The sequence below is a fragment of the Mobula hypostoma genome, chromosome 8 (genome assembly GCF_963921235.1).
Source record: "Mobula hypostoma chromosome 8, sMobHyp1.1, whole genome shotgun sequence".
In the NCBI taxonomy this organism is placed as follows: Eukaryota; Metazoa; Chordata; class Chondrichthyes; order Myliobatiformes; family Myliobatidae; genus Mobula; species Mobula hypostoma.
In genome coordinates, this window is record NC_086104.1 from 45,135,633 (window position 1) to 45,150,608 (window position 14,976).

At 39.7% G+C, this 14,976-nt stretch overlaps 1 long non-coding RNA gene across 3 annotated transcripts in view; it reads right to left on the minus strand.

The window, feature by feature from the left end:
• The window catches only part of LOC134350509 (uncharacterized), an 82,912-nt gene that overhangs the window by 43,984 nt on the left and 23,952 nt on the right, over window positions 1–14,976 (minus strand). For 2 of the 3 annotated variants that reach the window (XR_010018911.1, XR_010018912.1), the window contains one exon: window positions 7,359–7,434. The exons of the other annotated variant lie outside the window; for it this stretch is intronic. This is a non-coding gene — a long non-coding RNA (uncharacterized LOC134350509). Of the gene's footprint in view, window positions 1–7,358; window positions 7,435–14,976 lie in introns of those variants that run through there. 3 annotated transcript variants of the gene reach the window in all.

A 14,976-nucleotide genomic window follows, 5' to 3' on the forward strand; every position in this document is an offset into this window, starting at 1 on the left:
AGAGAAACAGAGTTAATGTTTCAGGTTGGAGATATTTTGTTAGAATTGAAAAGAAGTCAACAGGCATGTAAAACTGCAAGAGAGGGTTTGAGAGGGTGATGTCTCTGACAGGATCAAACCAGGGTGACTATGGGGGACACACGAGGAAATCTGCAGATGCTGGAATTTCAAGCAACACACATAAAAGTTGCTGGTGAATGCAGCAGGCCAGGCAGCATCTCTAGGAAGAGGTACAGTCGCCGTTTTGGGCTGAGACCCTTCGTCAAGACTAACTGAAAGGAGAACTAGTAAGAGATTTGAAAGTGGAAGGGGGAGGGGGATATCCAAAATGATAGGAGGAGACAGGAGGGGGAGGGATGGAGCCAAGAGCTGGACAGTTGATTGGCGAAAGGGATATGAGAAAAAAGCTCCAGGCTCCATCCCTCCGCCTCCTGTCTTCTCCTATCATTTCAGATCTCCCACTCCCCCTCCCACTTTCAAATATCTTACCAGCTCTTCTTTCAGTTAGTCCTGACGAAGGGTCTCGGCCCGAAACGTCGACTGTACCTCTTCCTAGAGATGCTGCCTGGCCTGCTGCGTTCACCAGCAACTTTTATGTGTGTGACTATTGGGAATAAGTTGCATACAGAGTTACCTGAGCAGTGAATGCACGGGACACCAAAGAACGTGGGAGTTGCAGAATGAAATTGAGTTATTATGCTTTTTAAGAGTGAAAATGAGGAACATCTGTGACTGAGCATTTGTTCCCAATATCTGCAACAACAACAAAGCTCATATTGGTAAACAACTGAAGCATCTTTAACTTGTATTTAAAACCACAAACTCAGAGGAGCATATCTGTAACATTTTGAGCTGTTCACTTTCCAGTTCTTACATTGGCTGCCCTTATGATCTGCTTGAATGAGACTGAAAATTTAGGGGCAATTTGTATTGTATTAAAGACACTTCTATGCTGAAATTCCACCTGTGGGTTGATGTTGACCAAAGCTATTTTACAGTCATCCATATCAAAAAACTATTTGTCATTGCCTGTAATATGTATACCTAAATTCCAACTGTGCTACTCATTTCAGTCATCTCATATCGATTTTGAATGTAAATGGTGGTGATCAAATATATTTTTAGTAAATGAGAAAAAATAGTCAAAGCTAACTGTGGTTTGGGATGAACATTTTTTAGAAAATCATTTAAAAAAGGTTAAAAGGTATGGAAATGTTAAGCTTTGGCAAAGATGCTGCGGGTTGGGATGAAGTCTCAGAATATCAGACAGACAGATGTGTTTCCTGAAAGATTTTGCATTGCAAACAGAAGGTAAGAGACAACTGGGGCAACAGAGAACAAAATAGCCAGACACAGCAATTGAGAGATGGCACACATAAGTAGTCACTGTAGAAATGCAATGGACCAAGACAAGAAATAATGGATATACTGGTACAAGAAAAAAGTATTGATCCAGCATGAAGGACGTGATAACTATGATAACTATTAAGAAAAAAATATTTATTAAACTACATTTTTTCAGTGATAATTCAAGTAGTACACTGCATACTTCATTTTATATAGTTTAAACTCTTGCCTTCTTCAGTTCAAAGGTACAATTGCCTTACAAGTTATTAATCCTTTTGTCTCACACTATTTGCCTCACATACTTATTAGTCCCATAATCTGTGTACTTGGTGTTTTTTCTTCTTCCATTTCTTTGCATCAAGGTACTACTTATTTAGTACTTTGATGGAAAGAAATGGAAGACTTTTTAGCTTGGTTTAATTTGCACCTATATCTTCTTCAGTAACATTACCTTGTGATCAACTACTATGCAGTATGTAAAACATATACCACCTTTGACATGAAACACTAGATTCTCCAGACGCAATATTTTTTAAAAATGAAATTGAATCATGCTTTTATTACAAATGGCTTTTATTCTGCCTGATCCCAAATAGTTTTCACTAAATAATAATGTTTAAGAGATAGCAAACCTAATTTCTTATATCTTATAATTTCTTTGACATTAACCCACTATTGCCAAATTGTAATTTGTAATCATCACAAATTTTTTGGAATTTTGACATTAATATGGCACTTGTAAAGATTGTTAAACTGTTCCAAATTGATGAAACAATGCCATGCAAATGTATTAAGCATTCATACTTCAATATACTAATATCACCTAGGCTCTGAAAGTTTAATATCACAATTCCTTTCACGATAATGCTGAAATATATGCTCTGTTTCAATGCCATATCCGCTATAATGGCATTCCAGTAGACCTTTAATTAAATTCTGTAGAAAATACTTAAGTTCACCTTGATCAGAAATCCATTTCCTAGGAATGGCTTTGTCAAAATCATCCTGAAGGAATGGATTACAAAAACCCCTGAGACAGGGCAGTCAGCCTTGAGCTTGTCTAGTGAAATAAAAGCTGATCTATCTATCAGATAGATAGGAATGGCATATCTTTGTGTGCCTTGCAAAACAGTGGAGGCTCATCCTTAAAGTTTGTTCAGGTAATGCCATGAACAAAATCAAATAATTTACAGAAATTGATCAATTGGCTCATTTTAAGGATAAATACGTTAAATTTCTATAGTTAGGTGGTTCAAATTTGCACGGATACATAACCGAATCCAGTGTAGCATAAAATAAGCTGCATTAGCTTTTTTAAACTGAGCAGAATCTACAAGGCAGAACTGTGGAAAGTGACCGTATGCCCAACAGTTTGAAATTCTTGCATCTCCCTCAGAGTTCCAGTGAAAATTCATCCATTACTTCTTCAGTTATTAATTTATGGTTAGCAAACTGAGCCATTGACCATTCTGTTTTCTAAATAAGTGCTAAGAAAAGCTATGTATATCACTTGCCTTCTTTGGGTTTGTTTTGACATTACTAATTGCTTGAATTGAACATCAGGAGCAAAGAAGTAATTTTAGAAAGTGATAAGCTAGAAGCAAGAATGCCTTTGCATATGCATTTGGGCTATGAGATGATTTAAGTGACCTGCTTCGTTTAGCTTAAAGACTTAAAACATGTTTACATGAGAATAGATTTTTTTAAAATTAAGAAAGAACATTTCCTAAATTGCTACCCATATAAAATGTAGACAGAAGTTGTAGTAAGTCACAACAGTAATATGATAGGTTATATCTTAAACCAGTTTGGCTCATAATGATTGCCATTATACTGACCTCACATGCCCTCAGGTCACAAAAAGGATGAGAAAAACAGAACTTGATTACTTGAAAGTGCACTTTGATGAAAACAAAATTGAAAGGGGAGAGTTAAAGTTAATTTTCTGTGGCATAGACCATTGAAACCACAGGTGGAGAAAAGGAATATTTTCCCTGGATTTGACAGTCTGCATACCTCAGTTTCAAAATTCCATCAGTGAATTTTGAAAGAAATATAGTGAAACAAGTTAGCAGTAAGGATACCCATTGTATATGCAGATTTCAGACCCATATACATTCAGAATGGATGGTGCAGGCGTCTCTCTGCTAGCAGCAACAGCATTAAGTGTAATATGCCACAAGTTAAAGTTTCACAGCCAGGATTACCTTTCTTTACCTTATTTTAACTACAGTCCAACAATTGGTTAAATAAGGATTGTAGAAGATTAAGCCAGGAACTACACTAAATATATCAAAACATGAAATGCCAATCTGGTAAAATTCTAAACCAGGATTGCATGATTGATAAATAATGGAAGTAACGCAGTTTGGACAGAGTTAAGATATCACAGAACTAGTTATCTGTTGGAAACAGTTCCAGGAATGTGCATATGTTTATCAGAGGCGGAGTTCTGTATTGTGAATGCAAAAGACAAGGTTACAAGACTTGCAACCATATTCAGTGAGATATATTGAATCTCCACTTATACAGAAGCCAGCCAGTTCAGAAAGATGAAACACTTTAATTATGTGCACTCCTAAAAAGCAGGATGATTTCAATTAGGCTGTTCCATCAACCCACTCTTAATCATCGGCAAAGTGACGAAAGGTTTGGTTGAATTGCTTTCAGTAGCCAATTATTCATCAGTGTGTTGCTCCCTGGATTACGTCTTGGAGCTCCCTGTTGAACAACCCTGTGGAAAACTTCCACTTCAACAGCTGAAACAGTCCAGGAAAATAACTCACTACCAGCTTCTTGAGAGCAAATGGGAATAGGCATTAAAATGTACAAGAGAGCATGAATAATCAAGAAAATCTGAGTAAACAATCTTAAAATTTGTTTGAAGTTCAAAGCTCAAAATATACTGAAGAGGGAAACTGGTAAAAGTTCACGCAGCCCGCAGAAAGTTGCCGATATACACTGGCACCATCTTAGTCAGAAATATGTCATCATAGTCAGAGCAAAGTACAGCACAGAAACAGGTCCTTCAGCCCATCTAGTCCATGCAAGACCATTTAAACTACCTACTCCAATTGACCTGCACTGGGACCATTGCCCTCCATATCCCTACTATCCGTGTGCCTGTCCAAACTTCTATCAAACATTGAAATCAAGCTCACATGGACTACTTGTGCTGGCAGCTCATTCCACATTCTCACAACCTTCTGAGTGAAGAAGTTTCCTCTCATGTTCCTCTTAAACTGCTCACCTTTCACCCTTGATCCACGACCTCTGGTTGTAGTGTCATCCAACCTCAGTGGGAAAAAGCCTGCTTGCATTTATCCTATCTATAACCCTCATAATTTTGTATACTACGTGTTGTACTATGTTTTGTATACCGTGTTCATGTGTTACAATTGTCTGTTAATTTGTTCCTGCTCATTAGGCATGGTAGAAGAAGGAAGAAGGTTTTGGAGGTGAAGGACAGGTAGTCAGAGGATTCTGGTGAGTGGAAATATGAAATATTAAAGAGAAAGCTTCAAATGGTAGTGAAGGATAGCAAGATAAATAACAATCTTACGGTTAAGTACTGATAAGTACTGTCAGATAGTGAGAGGGCATACAGGTGTATCAGCGTATCTAGGCTTTGAGTCAGAATAGGAAAAAAGTAAAAAAAAACTAATTTGGAAATGTCTTCGCAATCATAACGAGAGACAAATTGATGATGCAAATAAAAGTAAGTGGCTATGATTTAATAGGCATCATGGAGATGTGATTCCAAAGGTGGGATATAAACGTTGTGGACAGAAGGCTTTATGAGGAAGATGGCCCAACAGAAAGGATAAGGGACACTGAAGAGAAAGGAAGCAATACTGATCTTGTCACTCATACCAACTCGAGTTATTCAGAGATAGGAGGAGTCCTGCTACTCTAGCGTTCATGAAAGGTGAAGTAAAAAGAATCTTTCCCCATTATTTCCCTGTTGGCTTCCAGTGGGGTCTTTAAGGATCACTGACTCTGATACAGTACGAATTGGAAAACTTGACAGAGTACCGGGTTGATTATTTTTTTATCATTTTCCAGAGAATTAATTAAAAAGTCCCATTCAAAACAACTGGATTAAATTTTACATCTGAAACACATGCCAATTTGCACAAAGTTCCTTTCCACCATAATAAAATTAACAGTGGCTGAATAAAACTCATCCCTGTTCTAAGGAGAAGAGATTTGGCATTTTCTTTTTCTCAAACTATTGTAAGTCCCAAACTTTCCATTATATCTCACTAGAGATTTAAAGGTTAATTATTCCACTAAAACACACAGGGACTTGAGCCCTTTTATCTTTCCCTTGCGATTGCACTAATGTACTTTTTATGGCAGTGAGCTTTGGTTGTTATAAAGTTCTGTTTCCCTGAAGCATCTCTAAGCAAAAATGGTATACATAGTTGCATTATTTTTATTTGAATCTGGAAAATATTGCAGCAGTTTAGGGTTTAAAAACTTAAAGACAGATCAGTGAAGATGCTCTTTATAATCAGCAACCTTCAGTGTTATAATTGAAAAGAAAACATTGAATATATATTTTAATATTGCAAGACACAACAATTTTGATAGTGTTTCATTCAGCATATAAAATAAAATCAACATAGTAATTTTATTATATTCCTTCAATCTACTGTGCTGGAGAGTTCAGCCACTGTTCGTAAGCTGCAGGAAGAGAGCTATAGAGGTGACAGTGTCAGAAGTTAACAGGATTTTGCTGTGCTATGGAAACCTATGATAGGAATCAGAAATGTTAACGTGATATCACAGCTTGACTGACAACTGTCGATAGAAACTAGATGGAGATGAGGTCAATATGGATTTTTTTAAAAAATTGTCTTCAGCTGAGCAGCTTCATGAGTTCAGTATCAAATTGTATTAATAATAGCATGTGTCTAGAACATCTTCAATTATAATGTTCTATCTCATAATGTAAATAAGATAGTGAATAACTCAGTATCTAACTGAAATCATAATAAAGGATTGGGGTTTGGATACAGGATTAAGATAAAAATTTAAAAATACTCAAATATTCCACTTCATCCAGCTGTCTCAATGAGACACACAGAGCAAAGCACAGTGGTATGATTACCAGTTTGGTGCGTGAGATGTCAGAGGTCAGTCGTAAATGCAAAATGCATTCCAGGTAAAAAACAGAATTTTCAAAATGGATCTTAAATCAGTCTTTAAAACTCATCTGGTTGCAGATGGTTGATGACTTTTAAAAATCTTTCAATAGTCCCAAAATCGGTTTCAGGGAGCCAATCCAATCAAAAAATCTTATATACTTTTAATCTTCGTTGCAGCTGAATATTCTTAAAACAGATTTTAAAAAAAGATAAACACATGTATATACGCAACACCAACCTGAATTCCCCTCAAAATCCATTTGCTTTATTTTTATGCAAACAACAGGAATTCTGCAGATGCTGGAAATTCAAGCAACACACATCAAAGTTGCTGGTGAACGCAGCAGGCCAGGCAGCATTTGTAGGAAGAGGTGCAGTCGACGTTTCAGGCCGAGACCCTTCGTCAGGACTCCTCTACTGTAAAGATGAAGCCACACTCAGGTTGGAGGAACAACACCTTATATTCCGTCTGGGTAGCCTCCAACCTGATGGCATGAACATCGACTTCTCTAACTTCCACTAAGGCCCCACCTCCCCCTTGTACCCCATCTGATACTCATTTTTATGCACACATTCTTTCTCTGTCAAAAGTTGAGAGGCCCAAAGTCCTAAGATTGGGCCCAAGGCTTTACTTTAATAACTATGATAATCTGACTAGTATCTGCTGTGAATCCAGAGGGGCAGAGGATCAATTTGAACTATGTCCTTCTCAGTGGATCCTATTAAGTTCTGCCAGCCTTCTCCAATGATTTTCTACAACTAGGAGAAGCAGGCATTGTTAATAAAATTCTCAAAAGTTAAAGTTCATGTATTCGTACCTGCTTGCTTGCAGTCCCTGGTTGCACTGTAGCGAATGCTGGGTGCTCTTAAGAGCAGAATGAGAACCTGATCAGAATTGCCTGAGGGCATGCTCTTCAATGCTCATCTCAAATCCCTGGAAAAATGCCCACAGAGTGATGAACATCAGGGAAAGGAAATCAGACAGACTCAGAATCAGGTTCACTATCAGTCATGAAATCTGTTGTTTTGTGGCAGCAGTTCAGCGCAGGCATAACAAATTACTATATATTACAATGTAAAAATAAATAGTGCAAATGAGGAATGGTGAGGTAGTGTTCATGGGTTCATGGACTGCTCGAAATTTGTTGGAAGATTGGAAGAAGCTGTCACTAAAATTTGAAGTGTACATCATCAGGCTCTGAAACCTCTCCCCAATGGCAACAATGAGAAGAGGTTGTGCCCCATATAGATGCTGTCTTCATGAGGCAACTCCTTTTGAAGATGTCCTCATTGGTGGGGAGATGTGTGTGCTTATGCCTCACTGAGTAGCATGTCTACTTATGCTGGTGCGCTTCCCTCACTTCAGTGTATGGTCTGCAAACTTTATGACTTCAAGCTACAGTCTCCTGCCTATCACATGATAATCCTCAGCCTCTCCATACCAACCGAACATCTAAACCTTTTCTGTTATCATTGGGTCCCCTTCAGTAGCAAACTCCCAGATGGAGATGTATTGAATGTAAGTCCTCCAAAGAAAGCATTCTCCATAGTCTAATGTGCAAGCCGGAGGTTATCACCATAAGACATAGGAGCAGAGTTAGGCAATTTGCCCATTGAGTCTGCTTTGCCATTCCATTCTGGCTGATTTATTATCCCTCTCTACCCCATTCAGCTTCTCCCCATATCCTTTCATGTCCTGAATAATCAAGAACCTATGAACCTCACGTTAAATATACTCAAAGACTTGGCTTCCACTGCTACACATAGCAATGAATTCCACAGATTCACCATCCTCTTGCTAAAGAAATTGCTCATAGTTTCTGTTCTAAATGGACATCCATTTATTCAGAGGTTGCGCCCTCTGGTGATAGACTTCTCCACTAGAGCAGACATCCTCTCTACATCCACACTATTTAGGCCTTTCAATATTCGATAGGGTTCAATGAGATTACCCGTCATTCTTCTAAACTCCAGCAAGTACAGGCCCAGAGCATCAAATGCTCCTAATACGTTAACCCTTTTTTTCCTGGAATCATTCTCGTGAACTTCCTCTGGACCCTCTCCAATGCCAACACATCATTTCTTAGATAAGGAACACAAAACTACTCACAATACTCCAAGCAACACACATAAAAATTGCTGGTGAACGCAGCAAGCCAGGCAGCATCTCTAGGAAGAGGTACAGTCAACATTTTGGGCTGAGACCCTTCGTTAGGACTAACTGAAAGAAAAGCTAGTAAGAGATCTGAAAGTGGGAGGGGGAGGGGGAGATCCGAAATGATAGGTGAAGACAGGAGGGGTAGGAATGGAGCCAAGAGCTGGACAGTTGATTGGCAAAAGGGATATGAGAGGATCATGGGACAGGAGGCCTAGGGAGAAAGAAAAAGTTGGGGGGAAGCCCAGAGGATGGGCAAGGGATATAGTGAGTGAGAGGGACAGAGGGAGAAAAAGGAGAGAGAGAAAAAGGAAGTGTGTATATAAATAAATAAATAAATAACGGATGAGGTGGGGTATTAGCGGAAGTTAGAGAAGTCAATGTTCATGCCATCAGGTTGGAGGCTACCCAGACGGAATACAAGGTGTTGTTCCTCCAACCTGAGTGTGGCTTCATCTTTACAGTAGAGGAGGCCGTGGATAGACATATTCCAAGTGAGGTCTGACCAATGTGTAATACTGCCTTAAGCGTTACATCCTTGCTTGTATATTCTAGTCCTCTCAAAATGAATGCTAACATTTTAGTTGGCTTCCTCACCACTAACTCAACCTGCAAGTTAACCTTTAGGACAGAGTTCCCAAACTAGGGTCCACAGATCCCTTGTTTAATGGTACTAGTTCATAGCATAAAAAAGGTTGGGAGCACCTGGTTTTGGGAATCCTGCACAAGGTCTCCCAAGTCACTTTGCACCTTTGATTTATGAATTTTCTCCCTGTTGAGAAAAGAGTCTATACGTTTATTCCTTCTACCAAAGTGCATGACAATACACTTCCCTACACTATATTCCATCTGCCACTTCTTTGTCAGTACTCCCAATCTGTCTTCATCCTTCTGCAGACTCTCTGCTTCCTTAACACAACCTGCCCCTCCACCTATCTTTGTATTGCCGGCAAACTTGACCACAAAGCTATTAATTATGTCATCCAAAACATTGATAAACCATGTAAAAAGAAGTGGTCTCAACACCAACCCCTATGGAACATCACTAGTCACTGGCAGCCAACCAGAAAAGGCCACCCTTATTCTCAGTCTTTGCCTTCTGCCAATCAACCAATCTTCCATCCATGCTAGTATCATTTCTGTAATACAGTACCATGGGCTCTTAACTTTTTAGGCAGCCTCCTATGCAGCACCTTGTCAAAGGCCTTCTGAAAATCCAAGAAAACAAAATCGACTGACTCTCGTTTGTCTGTGCCTGTTATTTCCTCAAGGAATTCCAACAGATTTGCCAGGCAAAATATCCCCTTTAGAAGACTATGCTGACTATGCTGACTTTGGCCTCCAAGTACCCCAAAACTTCATCCATAATATTGGACATCTTTCCAACCACTGAATTTGGGCAAACTGGCCTATACTTTCCTTCTTAAAGATAGAATGACATTTCCAATTTTCCAGTTCTCCAGAACCATTCAGAATCTAGTGATTCTTGAAAGGTCATTATTATTACCTCCACAACTTCTTCAACTACCTTCAGAACCCTGGTGTGTAGTCCGTCTGGTCCAGGTGACTTAACTACCTTCAGACTTTTAAGCTTCCCAAACACCTTCTCCTTATTAATAGTGACTACACTTACTTCGGCCCCCTGACTTTTCTTGGATTTCCAGCATACAGCTCGTGGTGTCTTCCATAGTAAAGACTGATGCAAAATACTTACCAAAGTCATCTGCTATTTCTTTATCACCCAGTACTACTTCTCTAGCATCATTTTCCAGCTGTTTAATACTTACTCTTGCCTCACTTTTATTCTTTATATAACCTGTAAGGTACTGGAGGATTGGAGGAGAGCTAATGTTGGTGTGCCATTTAAGAAAGGCCCTAAAAATAAACCAAGATGTTATAGGCCAATGAGCCTGACATCAGTAGTGGGAAAATTATTGGAAGGTATCCTAAGGGACCTGATACACGTATATTTGGATAGACTGGGACTGATTAGGGATAGACAGCATGGCTTTGTGCATGGTAGTTCATAACTAACCAATCTTATACTGTTTTTTGAGGACATTACCAGGAAATTTGATGAAGGCAAGGCAGTGAATGTTGTCTACATGGACTTTAACAAGGCATTTGACAGGGTCCCACATGGGAGTTTGGTTAGGAAGGTTCAGTGGCTTGGTATTCAAGATAAGGTAGGAAATTGGATTTGACATTGGCTTTGTGAGAGAAGCTAGCAAGTGGTAATAAATGATTGTCTCTCTGACTGGAGGCCTATGACTAGTGGAGTGTGGCAAGGATTGGTGCTGAGTCCGTTGTTGTTTGTCATCTATATCAATGATCTGGATGATGATGTGGTTAACTGGATCAGCAAATTTGCGATGACACCAAGACAAGGGGTGTTAGCAAAGAAGACTATCAGAGCTTGCAGCAGGATCTAAACCAGCTGGCAAAATAGGCTGAAAAATGGCAGATGGAGTTTAATGTAGACAAGTGTGAGGTGTTACACTTCGGTAGGACCAGCTACGATAGGTCTTACATGGTGAACAGTAGGGCACTGAGGAGTGTGGTAGAACAAAGGGATCTGGGAATACAGGTCCATAATTAATTGAAGGTGGCATCACAGGTGGATAGGGTCGTAAAGAAAGCTTTGGATACATTGGGCTTCATAAATCAATATATTCAGTACATGAGATTGCATGTTATACTGAAGTTGCATAAGATGTTGGTGAGGTCTAATTTGAAGTATTGTATGTGGTTTTCATCACCTGCCCGCAGGAAAGATGTAAATAATGTTGAAAGATACAGAGAAAATTTACAAGGATGCTGCCAGAACTTGAGGACCTGAGTTATAAGGGAAGATTGAATAAGTTAGGACTTAATTCCCTAGACTGTTGGTGAAAGAGGGGAGATTTGATAGAGGCATACAAAATTATGAGGGATATGGACAGGATAAATGCAAGCAGCCTTTTTCCACAGAGGTTGGGTGGGACCACAACTAGAGGTCATAGGTTAAGTGTGAAAGGTGAAATGTTTAAGGGAGGGTGGTGAGAGTGTGGAACAAGCTGTCAGTGCAAGTGGTGCATGCAAGCTCAATATCAACGTTTAAGGGAAGTTTGGATACTTACATGGATAGGAGGGTTATGGAAGTCTATGGTGCCAGTTCAGTTCGATAAGACTTGACAGTTTAAATGGTTTGCATGGACTAGATGGACTAACAGGCCTGTTTCTGTGTTGTACTTTTCTATGACTGAATGACTAACTTTACTCTTTATATATCTGAAAAAGCTTTTGATACCCTCTTTTATACTATTGGCCAGCTTACCTTCATATTTCATCTTTTCTCTCCTCATGACTGTTTTACAAACGTAGTTGCCGCCTTCTGGTTTTAAAAGCTTCCCAATCCTCTAACTTCAAAGTAATTTTTGCTATATTATGTGCCCTCTCTTGTCCATATAAGCTTCCTTTAACTTTCCCTGTCAGCCACGGTTGCCTCATGCTCCTTTTCAAATACTTTGTCATCTTTGGGATATATCTATCCTGCCAAACTGCCCTCAGAATCTCCGGCCATTGCTGTTCTGCTGTCATCCCTGATAGTGTCCCCTTCCTATCATAACATTGCCCTTATTACATGTTTTTCATATCTTTGCATTGCCTGGCATTAAATTGATACGGCAGGTAAACTGCTGCCTTTCAGGTCCAGCAGCACAGGTTCAATCCTTACCTCTGCTCTGGCACTGTTCATGACGAGCATGCTGTTTTTCCCTAAGTGCGTGTGTTGTTCTAGGTTTTATGTAGTTAATGGTGTAAATCATTCTCAATGTACAGCAGTGTGCTAAAGTCTTAGGCACATATACTGTAGCTAGGATGCCTAAGACTTCTGCACAGTACTGTAGTATTTGTTTGTATAGCATTGTAATGCTGCCACGAAAAAAACCCATAAATTTTATGACATATGATAAACTCGATTCTGAGATGGATCAATATTGTGGACAGAGTGGGAAGGGGTAGGGAGAGGGAATTATGGTTGGGAAAAGAGGAACGGAGAGGGAAGGAAGCGGGAAACAGCAGAGATATTCTATAATGATCAATAAACAAACTGTTGGAATCAAATGACCTTGCCTGGTATCTCAGGGCTGGGTGTGTCTGCACCCATGCCAACCCCCTCCCTCTCCCCCACCCCAGCACACCTTCTCTGGCACCTGTCCCACAACTATCCCGTGGTGCTCCACACTCGCCATTCTCAATATCCTTTGTTCATGCCAGGTTTACAAACTCGCTCTCCAGTCCACATTGACAAATACAGTACTGTGCAAAAGTCTTAGGCACCCTATCTAAGTCTTTTGCACGGTACTGTCGGCAGGTCACAGGAGAACCAGCAGGAATTGTGAAAGAGAATAGGACGGAGGGAAATAATTTGGGATATGGGTCAATGGGATTTTTCTGCAAACTGGCATAGATTCAGCAGGGAAAATGGCCTTCGTCTATGTCGTAAGGAAAGATGAATGCACAGCACACAGTAGAGATAAACAGCTGCGGTGTCAGCTGGGCCAGACAGAACCGGCAGTCGCTGAGGTGCAGCAGTCCACAGCTGGCGCTGGCCGCAGGCAGCTCAAAGCAACCCACACAAGAAGCATAACTTTGCTGACCCCATGGCTCATAGGAGTAGCTGTATGAGGAAACCTTCTCTGGAATGGCATCATGGATCAACACTTGGGTGAGAAATGAATGGAAAGCAATTATTGTGTTGGTAATTAAATTAATCGCGTTTATCTTATTTGGCACTTCAGTCAGAGTGTTATTTTATAGCAGCTTTGAATTTGCATTGAGAGTGTGTCATTGATATAGAAGCAGGATGAATGGTTTTCATGTTTAATGCAGGATTAAAAGTGACAAAGAATGCAAGAAGGACTTATGATGTCGGGGGGTTATGTAGGAGTTATCAGGACAGGGAAATGTCTGGCACAGTGACATTATAACTCAAGAATCTACATGCTGGTCATAAAGGCTGTGAGATTCACTACTTTAGACAGATTACTGTTTGAATTATGAAATAGGTATGGACTTTCCAAGATATTACGGCTTTCCTCCTCTGTTATGCTTCAAATCAGTCGCAATGCTTTGGGTGAAGCTCCCTGTGATCACCGTGAAACTATGGTAAAGGCATGTAAAATAAACAACTGAAAATGCTGGCAAAATATAGTAGGTTAGGCAGTATCTGTGGAAATAGAAACAGTTAACTCTTTGGCACTGTGATCCTCTGTCAGAACTGGGACAGAGAGAAATATCCGTTAGTTGTCAGTCTAAGAGAAGCTGTGGGAGGGATGCAAGGGAGGGAGGAAGAACAGGATAACTATCTGTCTGTGATAATATGATAATATGAAATAGCTAAATGGGTGCAATTAACAGCACATTTTGCTTTTTGGTCTGTGTAAATGTTGTTCATGGTAAGGTTATGATACCTGCCCGGCAGGCCAAATTTTTACAAGTAGGATAAGGAAAACAGAGCCAACATGATAAAACGGAAAATGGAAAATGTTGAAAAATCTTAGCAGGTTCGATAGCATCTGTGGGAAAAAAAAAGTTCTCATTTCAGATGAGGGACCCTTTGAGAAAGAGAGAGAGTGACAGAGAAAGTGAGAGAGAGAGAGAGAGAGAGAGAGAGAGAGAGAGAGAGAGAGGTCAGCTTAGATAGCAAAAGATGGTAATAGGTGGAACAAAGGAAATTTCTCTGCTAGATTGAAGTCATGTAGCAGATGGGATCAGATTAAACTACTGTGGCTGTGTAATTTGTTGTAGAGGCATGTGCTGTCCGTTCTCTTTTAGGGAGACAACATGACTTCATCCACATCAGTCCTTCATTTGATATCAGTCTTGGAGCCAAAAACATCTCAAACTATTTCCAGCTCTGATAAAAGTCATCAGACTCAAGTGTGATTACTCCAGAAATGCAGCCTGAGCCAGTGTGTATCGTTTAAGAGCAGTGAAAACTGAGTCTGTGTTTTCAACAAAGAATTAGATAAAACAGATCCCTGAGACAGACACTTATAGAAAATAATGTCAATGGATACAGGGAAAAGTGGGGGAATGGGACTGTGTAGATTACTCTTAAAAAAAACTAGCACAGACTCAATGGGCCAAATTTCCTCCTGTAGCATAAAGAGTCTATGATTCCTTGACTGTAAAAGAAATTCAGTGAACTCTCTAAAGCAGTGAAGATGGGATAAGACTCATCAACTAGTGTTGTCCAAATACACCTTCCAGAACGCACCCCTTATTATGGAACTTAAAATTCAAAGTTCAAATTAAATTTATTTTCAAAGCACATAA